General features: G+C 33.4%; 1 pseudogene; it reads right to left on the bottom strand.

Annotated features, from left to right (window-relative positions):
- Positions 1-6,707: 6,707 nt before the first annotated feature.
- On the bottom strand, positions 6,708-12,533 carry LOC120583138 (protein Largen-like; annotated as a pseudogene).
- Positions 12,534-14,347: the final 1,814 nt, after the last annotated feature.

Genomic DNA, 14,347 nt, shown 5'->3' with positions numbered 1-14,347 from the left:
AGAGTACATACTTTTGTAAATAATGCTGTCTTTTAAAAGTGTTACAGGAAATAATTATAAGAAATTTTCAGAGAACTCTTTTCCAAAAGGATTCAATATTTTGTAAAATGAATATTTTGTAAAATTTTCTCTAACTGGGTCAGTTTTGCTCAGAAATTATATGAGGCTAATCATACTGGAATCAGTGCCTAGAGCCGAACAGAAATGAGAAGATATAGCCTTAAAACATGATCTTTTAGAATCTTTTTATGACTAAATTCTATTACTGACATGCACAAATACGTGAAAATATACTTTGATACAGATGTGACTTATATATTCTAAAGGTTATTCTGAGTTAGCACCCTTAGATTGCAGTTTAAGGTATCCTTATCCTATGCCATATGTTTAAAGGACCTTGTTTTGGCCGTCATCTGGATATACCCCTTCCCATAGGTGAAGAGTCCTAGGATACCTGCTTCTAGGTTATTCTACAGGTTCCAGAGCCCCTAAATTTCCAGCACAAATGTATTAGACAGTGAGCTTTAAAAGTGTTTGGAGACTTGACATTAGGAGGCTGTGTATATTCCTACAAATAGTGTTTAGGCAGATGTAATGGTGAGCAGACTCAGTGTCCTGCTCACATCACTTTGGTGAGGTGGCACCTGTGAAAAGTGCATGTGGTTGCTTGAGAGGGATATGGTTATGCTGGAGAATGATCTGAAGGACCCCCAAAACGTTGTGTGTTGGGGTAGATTACATTATTAAAAAAAATTTTTGCTATTTCTCCCTGGGAGAAGATTATAGTTACCTCCCCACTCCCACTGAAATCAGACTTGGCCTTGCAACTTCTTCTGGTCAACGTTATGTAAATGGAAGTGATATGAGCATTTTCTAATTGAAGCTTTATAATCCAACTTGTGGATCCACCCTCTCTCTTTTCCTTCTACTACAAGATTGGCCAAGTCTATGATAAGAGTCACTCCTTAACACTGCATTCTGAAATAAAGGTTGACATTTAGTGGAACTGCTATTGACCTTCTTTTGACTATGTAGCCTGAACAAGAAATAAATTTTTGTTCTTATAAGTCACTGTGATTTGTGGGTTATTTTTCATTGTAACATTTCTAAGCCAATCAATAGAGGTGAGTACAGTGAGGATGCACATATGAACTACTCAACCAGAGGCCACAAAGTTCTTGGATGTCAGCAGTAGATGTCAGGAAACAATGATGAGTACCAGGACTAACACGTTATACAATAGTGGAAAGCAGCAAGGATAGAGGATAGTGTGTGGGCATTTGGATCAGAAATCCCTGATCTGATGACCAGACAATAATTATGCACTAGAGATGAGAGCATGCTGAGGGAGCAGATGTGAAAACCTTAATTAACTGAGTCAAAATTCTGAATCAAACTTATTTAAAAACCAGAAGTGACTGTTACCTTAAAAAGAAATTTGTCAGTAGCTGAAATAAAGTCTGCAGAGCTATGTTAACTTTACTTTTTCAAGGGAACAATATTACATTTTTGTTAATTCAACTTCGAGACTGAAAATTTGAACCCATTACAATAGTAGTCTATAGCTAATATTTCTGAGCACTTAGTAGTCACAACAGACTAATAAAGAGGTACTATCATCAACTCAGTCTCATTGAAGAGTAAATAGAGGTACATTGTGAGGGTTACGTTGCGCAGTCTCATAGCTTATGCCCACAAGCAAAACATCATGCCTCATACCTATGCTTCAAGTCTAACCTACCAAACCCTGAGCATAGCTCATGCGAGGCCTGACAATTGTCATATAATATCCCCACTGTGCAGCTGGCTAAATATTTCACATTAGAATGAGAGATGGAGATGGAAGGAGAACATAATTTACCCCTTACATCTCAATAGTGCTTTAATCTTATGTCACTCAGTAATAATGCACATTTATGGAGGAAGCAAAGTAGAGATTACTATTCATACTTTATAAATGAAGAAAGAGGTTAAGTAACCTACTCAGAACCGTGCCTATGCTGCTGGGGGTGAGGATTGGAGTACAGAGTGTGTTAAGAATCATCTAATCCCTTTGACTTGAGAAAGGACAGTATTTTCTCTATTTTCAGATCACAAAGATATTACATTATTCACCAAACTAAGAGAGATTATGTAGTTTCTATTTTAAATTATAATTAAAACCTATTAAGAAAATGTGTGGGTGGCTTTGTAATAAAATTGTTGACCGAGGGTGTTGTATGAAATACTAAATGTAGGCTTGGTAGTAAGTAGGTAGGTATAGACTGAACAAGATCGTTGTGAAATGACTCCTGAATCTAACTGCTTGTCTTCTCTTCAGATCTGCACAGCCAAGTTTTCTCTGCAACTTCAACTGGAAACTTTGTCATCCCTTAAAATCAACTTGACCCATCTTCTTCTCACAATTTCCCCTGCTCTTGACTTTCTAGATTTGTAATATTAGCAGAATTCTCTCAGTTATATACTATAAGTGGCTAAGGTTTATCTTTAAATCTTCATTTTGTATTTCCTCAGAACATTTAAGTACTTGTCTTTAGATTAGATTTCTTTCATTTTGAAAAAAATTCAACCCTCTTTCCAGTCCTACTGACACAAGGCCTGTTCAACCCTTCATTAATTCTCTTCTGGATCATTAAAATAATCTTTTGGTAGACCTTGACATCTATACCTCCTCACTCTAGAAAAGCACATTTACTATTTATTGGACTAATTTTGTTTCTAACTACAACTTTAACTCTCCTATGCTCTTTTCAACTCTAATCCGGTTCTCACTGTCTATGGAATTAAATATCAATTTTTGTTTACAAATTTGAATTCAAGAATGGGAATAATATGTTCTTAGTTTATAAGTACTTATTTTATAAGATGCCCTGTACTTTCTCAATTCTATTCCTTTTGTTCTTACCATTCTTTCTAGATTGAGAAGTCTTTTTTCCATGTCCACCCAAAATAACTTCTCCTGCATGAAGGCTTTCCTGCTCTTCTCAGGAAGATTAAATATTACCTTTGTGTAATCACAAAAGACTATATATCTTCATAAATTATCATTGATATAATCACAATTGATATTATCTTCATATAATCATGGTTATATAATAACAAGTTTAATTTTAAATCAAGCATGTGAAATTTAGCTATAAATATAGACTGCATACATTCTGCTTTGTTTTACTTACCTAGGTATAAACCCACAAAACTATTGTGAAGTCTTAGAGAAGAGAGATTGTTTTTATTCACCATTATATTCTACGTAATGTATTATACCTAGATTGAGTATAGGAGACATATACAAACTACTTATTGAGATAAATTAAAAAAACATTAACTTAAATTTTTGTATACTTTCCAATCACCCTGAAGATATGTGAAACTATTATGTTACCCAGTGATCTCCCCCCCACCCCAAAAATATTAAAGAGACTGGAACTATTGAGGAATAAAACTGTACTACTTTATTATTTTAAAAATATCTATTCTGCATTAATAATGAAAGACAATGTTGATATTGGATATAATCATATAAGGAGGATGATTAAAAATTGTAGAAACCTTTTACTCTTGTTGGTTTCCTATGACTCTCATGAAAATTTAAAACTGTGTTTTATTATCCTCAAATCATTTATAGAAGCCTACATAAATTTTACCACTGGAGCCCTGCCCAGCATAGCACCAAGATCAAAGGATTATTTTCTAGTAAATTAGAATCCAGATTTTTATATCACAACTTTACAAATTTATGGACGTATTAGTCATGAAATAATCTGTCATCTGGTCTTTGCGTTTCAACACTGGAAAGTTTAAACTGGGTAAAAAAAGTTAATTAGGATATCAGAAAATAGACCTGTGAGAGACATTCAAAAAATATTTAGACTTTAGATATGTTTATACAGTGAACTGAAATTGTCCACAAAACTCTGTTTAAGAAAGCCGCGTATTACTTAGGTTACATCTTAGTTCAAAGGCCACAGTATTTAATGACTATGTTGTCAAAATCGATCAGTGTTTAAAATGAACTTATACTACAGCTAAAAAGAAAGAATATTATAGGTATAAACCAGCAACCATAGAAAGAGGGTGTAATTAAGAGGTTATGAGGGTTGTGTAACATTGAGCCACTATAGGAAGAAAGATCAAAATCCAGTGACTGCCTCACGATGACATAAAAGAACAGGAAGGTAAATAACACTTTAAACACGAACCTGAAGCTGAAGTCCAGCCTGGGGAATGGTGCTCTAGTAGACACAGCTTCAGGTACTATTTAGAGATTGTGGTGATTACACTACGTTATACTCATGATGCAGCAACAGATACAACGCTCAGTTCTTCATCCTCTGCTGCTCTGCTTCCCAGGCAGCAGCTGTCAGTGTTTAGATGACCGCCCCCAGTCAGGCCTGCTTCACATGTACTCTCAGCTGGAGCACCGCCCTACCCAGAGGAGCACCTCCCCAGTGGGTCTTGCCAAATAGTTTGGCTCAGATGTGCTACAGCAGTTCCTGCCCTCCATGCCCGCCAAAGTCGGCAGTGTAGATGAATTAGAATACTGACAGTGAGCAGGGAAGGCAGGCTCACCTAAGCTTGGACTTATGGTAGCACCCTGGCCAGAACTCTGCTTCCTCATCTCGGGTTGCTTTATGGGCTTTTGCTTTGGAACACTCTGCAAAGCTGTTTAGGGAGGGTCTAGGCATCTAGTGTGGTCTGCTTGAGGGAAAGATCTTAACCAATCGAGTAAAGCCAACATGGTCCGAATACAGAATGCACAGTGTTGTCAATCCTGGAAACAGCCTTTCTTTTTTTGTAAGATATATGAATGAAGTGTTGGCGACTTCACTAAGAGGTGGCAACTAAAGGTTCTAAAGAAATAAATGTTTAGACCCTTATGTACAGACCTGTGTATAAACAACTTTTGTACATACATATAGATAGCTTTTTCAAACTTATACAGCTCTATATAAAAGTAGCTAATATTAGTTAAGCCTATGTCAACAGTTTGAATTTTTTTCACTTGTACATTTGGGACTTTTTCTTTTGGATGATTAAAGTTGCATATGCTGTGTGTGAATGAAGTGAAAAAACAAAAAACACATGTGTTTCTTTCACCTAAAGTACCCAATTCAGGTAGGCCTCTCTTTGTGGGGACCCAACCCCTACCTTAGGCTGCCCAGCTATCCTGAATACATGTTCTAGCAGAGTTTCTGAAACATCAGTCAGTTAACAATTTTCATGTTACCTGCAAAATAGCATCGTGATATTTTATATACTGCCTGTCCTATTTATTCAATATTTTTCCTTAAAGGAACTCACTTTTGTATATAAATATTTTTTTTTAATACAAACAGCACATTTATTTAGAAAAATAAACTGAAAATGCTGTTTGTCTGGTACATTTTCCCATGAAGCATAGATAAATGGCTATAAAAAACCTGTTATATGTCAAATACAAATTACAAATGATTTTTGTTAAGAGAACAAATAGATGTTCAACACAAATGTTTGATGTACGGTTCCCTGTAATTGATTTCTTGGCTGTTTATGATATAAAATGATCCTCATTAAAAAAATTTTGATCTCTTTTTCATTCATTTGACCACATTGATGCTTTTTCATTATTATTCTGTAGTTATTTCTTAATCTGAGGCAAGACCACATTTTTTTTTATTTTTTTAGATAACTGATTTTTATAGAAGAGAAATCAATGTCTGCAGAATTCTTAAATGTTTCCTTTTTGCACTCTTGCAAGAAACTGCTTGTTGTGGTCTCAAAACTCATGGGACCATCTATGCAAATAATAGCACACATCATTACTCTGAATGGAAGTGACAGTGCAGATATTACAAGTGCATTGAGAAGTAATCAGTAAGAACTGACATCTCTCCTCTTAACTAATATGAATCGAAGGAATGAATGCAGAAACTTTTCAAGCAATTGACAACAATGCTGTTATTCCATTATGGCTTTAAGGGTGTACATGAGATGGCAAACATCCTCTCTGCAAACAGCAACATTCTGTCCTAATATTGTTCATTGCTGCAATGCTCCTCTTTTTATTCACTTTCTTTTGTTTTATGTGTTTGAAATGCTGCGTAATTCTGGCTAGAGATACTTCCTATCTCTATATAGTTTTACCTTCCCAAGTGATAAAACAATTTGTAATTTACTAGCTTGACTGTTGAATATAAATTTTCATGAGTTCACATCTGGGAATATTTTCATGGCGAAATACGGGTTTTTGTTGTTGTTGTTGTTATTGGCTTTCTTGTTTAATTCTTTTCATCTATTTATTTATTTATTTTTAAAATCTTCTTGGTAACTTCTGAGTGACGAGATTTAAGGCAGTGGCTTTTTTCACCCCTAGGGTTCTGCTCATGGCTGTCAGACTAGAGGCAGATGATTTTATGCAGACCATATCCATGATCATTTGTGCTCCAAAGTTGAGAGATTTTCTGCTCTAAGTTGGACAGGCTTCTGGTTATTTCAAAATTAGATCTGGCCTCAAGAAGTCATAATGATGACTCTGAAGTGAGAAAAATGAGCTGACATGCCTCCAAATTAAGATTTTCCTTCTGACCTGAAGGAGCAGGTGATTTTTACGCCACTTTGCTGAATGCAGGGTTAATCTATTTGGGCTTTTTATTGCTTGAGTAGAAAGTGCTCATTACTTATAATTTTATGTTTATAATATAAAAGTCAAAATAAAACAAAAAGTGTTTTTAAATGGCATACATCACACTTGTTGTAGTGGTTGATTTCCTCAAAATCGTCTTCTGTGGTTTTGGTGCGGTGGGAGGAGGCACAGTTGCAGGTCTGAGGGTCGGGTGGTGGGGGAGCTGTTACTGTGGCTTATTCCCAGTTCCCCATTTTCGAGTGGAAACGGAGGGAGGTAGGGTGGAGGAGGGAGGAGAGAGCCTTGATAAGGAAGCTTTCCAGGTGGGTGGATGGTTTCACTGTGTAAATGGATTTCCTGGTTTTTTATGTTATATCGGGTGTCACAGTCAGGACAATAGCCATGGTATTGCACTTTTTCATTAAACCGAACCCGTTCCCGAGGCCCTGACTGGGGGCACCTGTCTTTGTCAGGTCTGTGCATCAGAGGCTGCATCGGAGCCTTGTCCGCATTACTACTGGGTATGCAGCAGATCTCCATTTGGAATTTTGTTTGGTGCACGTGGTAAGCCTCCATTTCATAAAAGGGTGCCATTGGTCTTTACAGGATTGACAGTGAGTGCCACCTTTTGGGGGTCTTCACTTTTCACAGGTGTCAACCCCAGTGGAGGTGGTCGTGGAGGGTTTGGCTTTCTCAGGACCTTGAAGATAGCAAATGGGTGTGCTGAGGGCTTAATGAGAAGTGTGTTGGCCTGCACTTTGATCTTCTCTATGCTGGAAGCTGTTGTGCCGCTTGAGCTACTATTTAGTGGCTTGTTTAGTATTCTTCAAATCTTTTATTTTCATTTTTTTCAAAAAATTCACTGAAAATTCTAATATTGAAAAAGTTTCCATTAACAGAAAACTATTGAGAAACACTGCCTTAGACACGAATGTAACTGTCAATACATTTTTTTATAATCAGATTTCAAATTTTTTCAGAAAGAAGAGACTATAGACTTTCATCAGTTGATTTTTTAGATTTGGCTTTAACCATAGTCTGCTAAATATGCTTAAAGAAAAGCGTGGTATAAACATAAAATCTTTAGATGTGCTTTTCTGCTTGCTGTATTCAACATTCAAAAAATTTTCTTTCATTAGAAAGTGATTTTTTCCTAGAAATTTATAATTGGAAAATGCCTATTTTGTAATAGAAATAAATGTTTTATTTAGCATCAGGACAATTAGGATTTACAAAACATTTTAACAGTAGAGCTCTTTTTTAAAAGAATTGAGTGCTTTTTAGTGAAAATTATCTTAAAATTGTTTTTTGGTGGTTAATAATTGCTTAGAGAGCGAGAGTCTTTGGAGATGATGGATAACATGTAGGGAATGAAGAAAGAGATGTATATTTGGCTATTTGTATATATCAAAAAAAAATAAAAAATAAAAACTAATATTGTTCAGTGAGATATATGGTTTCATTAGAAGAGTTAAAACTGTTTCTAAGCTATGTTGGTAAAACTGTAAAACACTAATTTGATATAATACAATTTTGAATACAAAGTTATATAACCACTTCAGTGGTCGTTCTTGGTGAAATTGAATACAAGTTGTTTTAATATTGCTTAGGCAAACAACATAACTTAAAAAAGAATGATTTATTAAGTAAAAGAAACAGTAACTCAGAAATAGAATTTCATTCAGAAGTCAAATACCATTGATACCCATCATTTAAAACCCATCTTGTCAATAAAGCCCTCCATGACTACACAGACCCTCAAAGACTAAATGAGATAGAAAATTTATTCTAAACCAAGATGTTAATAATTGCAAGTAACTCTTCACTAATAAAAAAATAAGAAAGCTTAAAATGCATATACTTTAAGAAGAAAAAAAGTTATTGCAGGAGATGTAAACTTATTTCTGTATTGACTACACTCTCATTCACTAATATGTTGATAACTTTATTATATATGTGTGTGTGTATGTACATATATACATATACACACACATATATATAATTTTATAAAAAGAACAAAGAATTTGAATCATGAGTGAGCTAGGAGTTGAATATCACCTACAATGTTTATTCATTGGAGTTGCAGCCTGATGAAAGTCATTATGTGTTTCATGGTAAAAAGAAGCTTAGAAACTGATGGTATAATGGTTTTTGTTTGTGAAGGAAAGCTATCCATTTTTTAATTAGACTGTCAATTCATTTAAGGAAAGATTCAGGCCTTTGATATATTGAAATATTAACTATAGTATTAGGCGCATAGTAATCTCTTCAGAAACAATAGATCCGGATCAGCTAATATAGAGACTACTAGAAAAGCTGAATTGCAAATAATCTTTCTTCATGCCTGAAGGGGAAAATCATGGTTACATAAATACTGGAAAATAACAGGACACACTAACATCTAAAGAAAATTTTTGGGCTCTTATGAAAAAAATTAGAAATGTAAATTGGTTGAATAATTGTAAAATGCAATTGGTAAATATAAGTTGCCTGAAAAAGTTCACAGAGAACATTTAAGTTAAAAATCTAGATTTTAAATTAAAAGTTATCATGATTATTTGCAATTACATATACTTAGCTAATATACTTAAAAACAGCTATTTATGTGAAAAAAGCAGAAATTGTTGGGCTGAGCCCAAGAATTCTAGAACCCAATGTCAGGGTGTGAAACTCAGTGTCACTTTCTATTTGTGTGACAAGGATTAGCCAGGGTAAGACACTCCATCTCTCTGTGATTCATTTCTCCTCATTAGTAAAGCGGTGATAATAATAGTACTTAGCTCACTAAGGTGCTGTGAGGTTCACATTAGTTGATAAATAAGTAAGCACATAGAACAGTGCTAGGCACATAGTAACCTCCAGATAAAATTTGCTGTTATTAGTATTATGTCGTTCTTCACTTAGCATTGTACCAGTGACTGAAAGATGTACTAAATAGTTGGATACATATACATATATCCATACACATATTAATCATTATATTTTAATTAGATGAAATGACTATTATTAATACAAAGCATACATTTTAAGATCTTACAAAAAGTCGATGCTGCAAGACATATGAAATGCTGAATTTTATTTCACTTGATACATAGTATGTATGCCAAAAATTTTGTAAGAAAGCAAAATATGTAATGACTATTATTTTGATCAGATATTATGTTGATAATCACTTTCTTTTGATTTTAGAAATTTTTAATTTTAGAGAGGTACTCTCCCCCAGATATGTTTCTGAAAATAACGTTGTTTTAGAATGACTATTTTTACCTTAACTATCACCTTTTTCATTAATATGTGGTCTAAACATATAAATCTTTCTTTCCTTCAAAATTATCTCTGAAGGAAATGAGTAAATGTTAACATAAGTATATGTGTGTTTACATTTATTCCAAAATATTCATTTTATACCTGTTATCTTAGGAAAAGCACCCCAAGAGATAGTTAACCCTGAGAGAAGGGATTAAAAATTATTTATTTTGTTTTGGAATTCTTTGTATTTTGTTAGTTTTTCAAATATTTATTATAACGTTAGAGTTATTCCATAATATAAGTAAAATATTATGTTTAGAAGACACAGTTGTTGTCACAGTTCATTCACTCTAAGGCCTTCAGAAAACAGATATGGCTGCAAACTTGATCATCATAAAAGGGAGGAATATTTTCTCAATTTCTTAATTTCACTTATTACATTTCTCTCACATCACGCATTTATTTAAACATTTTAGGAAATAATACATTTTTTGAACCATACTTCAATTTATTGGCACTATCTATCTATGAACAAGATAGGTGTTTTGTTTTGTTTTCCCATGAAGTGAGATCATTTTCAATTTGCCATAACATGTGCCTACACACCTTCACTTTGACGATGTAGCGTTCAAGTGTTAGTCAGGGAAGTTTATTCCTTTTTCACTTTCACAATTTTTGTGTTGCTGCCATAAATCTTCTCGGCATTTGCTTTGAATTCTGTCTTCAATTGCATCTCTCACTGCTTTTGCACATACCTGGCATCTTGGATGTGAGCAAGTACAACCTGTCACCAGGAGGCCAGCATGACATGGTGAGAGTGGACCCTATTCAGCTGAATCGCAAGAACATCCCCATCCTTCTAGTTTTTTGTTTTTGTTTTTGTTTTTTTTTGGCAGGGATGGGGTGGGGGAGTTGAAACCTGTGGATCTATCCTTAACCGTGATCTTTCCCTCACACCCCACATACTATTCATTATGAAATACTATCAACTCTACATCCCAAATATATTCTTGTTATTATATTCACTGTGGTCTACACCTTATCCACTTTTACTTGTATTACAGTAAACTCGTAACTTCCTACTTCAATTTCTGTCTCCCTTCATTCTCTTAAAATGGAAATTAGTTCAGGATCTCTTTTTTCCAAAACCATTAACAACTCCTGTTTCACTCAGAATAAAAAGCCAATGATATATAAAGGTCTCCCTAATCTTGTCTTAAACCCCTTTTACCTTTCCACCTCCTCTTTGTATACCCTGCCTCCTTGTTCTCCTGAATGCTACAGGAGCCCGAGGGCCTTTGCACTCTGTCTGAATATCCTTATGGCTAAATCTCTCACTTCCTTCAAGATTTTACTCACAAGTCACCATCTCGATGTGGCTTACTTTACTACTCTATTCAAAATTTCAACCTCCACCTCCTTCCTTGCACTCTTAGTTCCCCTTTTTCTGTTCTTTTTTTTTTTCTTATGGAATTTTTTACCTCCTAGAATATTATATATATTATATATATTATTTATATGTGTGCATATTTGTTATATTTATATTATATTGGTTTATATTATATATATAAATATAAACTCCAAATCAGAAATGTTTTTTCTTACCAATTTATTCCAAGTGACTAGTGTGGAGCCTGGAAAATATTTATTGAATGGATGTCTGAATGACAGACCAAATGAATGAATGAATGAATTATATTCTCTTAATTGTGTAAAGTGTTCTTTTCTCTATCACTAGAATGTTTTTATTGAGTATGTTTTTATTAAGGTGTTATTGCCACCTTACTTCATATATGTCTGTATTTTATTTCCATTTTAGTGCAAGGTGTCCTTGACCTTATTTATTTATTGACTATTTATGCAACAACACTGACTGTATCTTTGCTTCATGATAAAGAATACATGGGTTATGAGAGTCAAAAGGATATAAGAGTTGAGGCAAAGCCCAGGCCGGAAGCAATCTTTGGATATGTTCTAAAAGTACTTCTGATAGCAATGTGTTTAATGGTTTAATGACTGTCTAATTGATAAAATGAAATTCTAGGTTCTTAGCACTTCATTAAAAGAACTTGCTTTTAAGATTAAATAATAAGACAAGAATGACAAAAACTTTTTTAAATTCACTTTTGTGCATGATAAAGAGCACTCAAACATATAATCTATCACAAACACAAAGAGTTTTACCATCAAAATTAATCATAATTTAGTAAATATTACCCTAAACATGATAAATATTTATAATGGTTAACATGTATAAACAATTAAACAAATATAAAATAACAAATAAATGTTTTATATACAGGGCACATTCACATTAGATGGTGATAACACTTGCTTTTCATGATTATAATGTAACAGAGATGTTATATAACCAAGTTAACTAATTTTAACAATAGGTATAGTGTAGGTATTAATACACTTTTGGGTAAGGATATTAAGGATTTCTGTCAATTCTCTAATTAATAAACAGGTGAAATCTGAATGCATTTTTCTCCTTTATTCTTTCAATTTTTTTCAATATCTTTCAACAACTCTTTTTAAATGTCATACCTTTCTCATAAAACCATCTATTTTCATTTTTTATATTTTCTAATTTCTGTTATTATTTCACTTCATCTGATGACTTTAGTCTTCATAGTAATTAAATATATTTCTCTTACCCATTCCGGAACTTGTCATACATACTCTGTTCAACTATAGTCTTTAAGTTAATGGTCAACTAACATTCTGAATAAAGTTTCTTTTTCTTATTATAGCTGTATTGAAGTACAACTGACACACATTAGAATGTACTTATATAAAGGGTATTATCTGATACATTTTAACATATCTATATACCTGTGAAACCATCACCACAATCAAGATAATGAACATATTCATCAACCTCAAGTCTCCTTGTACCTCTTTGTAATCCCACTCTCTTCTTCCCTCCCGCCTCCCTCATCCAAAACAACCACTGTTATGTAACTATAGGATCATATGCATTTTCTAGAACTTTATATAAATTAAATCATGCAATATCTAGTCTTCTTTTGCATAGTTCTTTTCACTCAACATAATTATTTTGAGATTCATCTATTCTGTGACATATATCAATAGTTCATTCCATTTATTGCTGAGAATTATTTCAGTGTACAGATACAGGGAAATTTGCTTTCCATTTACCTGTTGATGGATATTTGGTTGTTTTCAATTTTTGGCTATTGCAAATGAAGCAGTTATGAGCATTTTTTGTGTGTGAATATATGCTTTTGTTTCCTTGGATAAACACATAACCTCAGGTATGTTTCATGTTTTAAGAAACTGCTAAACTGCTTTCTCAAGTGTTTGCGTTATTTTACATTCTAACTAGCAATTCATGAGAGTTCCAGTTGCACAGTTTTGTATGGTCAGGCTTTTTAGAGTTAGCCATGTTAGCGAATATATAATGGCATCTATTCTTGGTTTACATTTGCATTTCCCTGACAAAAATGGTATTGAATATCTTTCCAAGTATTATTTGCCATTTGTAAATACTTTTTGGCAAAAAATTCTGATCAACAATGTTGCTCATTTTTTATTGTGTTGTCTTGTTATAGAAATGTAAAAATTCTTCATATATTCTAGTTGCAGATCTGTTGGGTACATATATTGCAAACATTTTCTACTCTTTGTCTTGTTTATTTCTTAACAATTTTAAAAAGTGAAAGTGTTTCGATGAAGTTCTATTTATTGATATTTTTTCTTTTATAATACATATTTGGTATTAGATTTAGAAAGTCTTTGCCAAATCCACATAACTAAGATTCTCTCTTTTGTTTCCTTCTGGAATTTTTATATTTTTAGCTCTTATATTTTGTCCATGATCACTCAATGTTAATATTCTGTATGTGCTATAAGGCCATGGTCAATGTATTTGGGTTTTTGTTTTTACATACAACTCCTCAATTGTTCCAGCATCATTTCTGGCAAAGATTATCTTTCACACTGAATTGCTTTGACACTTATGTCAAAAATTAATTGAATATATATCTGTTTGTCGATTTCTGGACTTTTTATTCTGTTCCATTGACCTACATATCTATCTATATGACAATACCATACTGTCTTGATTATGGTAGACTTTAAAAGGACTTGGAATCAAATATTGACTATTTTCCAACTCTGGAAACTAAATTTTTTGAAGCTTGCTTTAACTTAGGATGGTTAAAATGTAGTAACCTTTAATATATGGCTATTTTTGGCAAATTTCTGGGGCTGTCTCCTGACTACATCACCCTATACATCATGAATTATGATGTTTTTCCCCATGATTGAGGAGGACACAAACTATTATCAGCCTTCTGTGATAGCTACAGATTATTTCCTCTCCTTTTTAGGGGGTAGTTCTTTCTTTATATGCCTATGCTGATCATTACTCAGTTTAAGACTTAAGAGGAATGATCTGTAGATCTACAGAATTTACAGTTCTTTTTTTTTTTTTTGGTGCAGTAATCTCCCTCTCTAGTACTTTGTCTC

Source organism: Pteropus medius, unplaced genomic scaffold, assembly GCF_902729225.1.
Source record: "Pteropus medius unplaced genomic scaffold, Ma_sr-lr_union100, whole genome shotgun sequence".
Classification (NCBI taxonomy): Eukaryota; Metazoa; Chordata; class Mammalia; order Chiroptera; family Pteropodidae; genus Pteropus; species Pteropus medius.
Note: the sequence above shows the minus strand (reverse complement) of the source record. Positions and strands in the feature narration are given on the sequence as shown.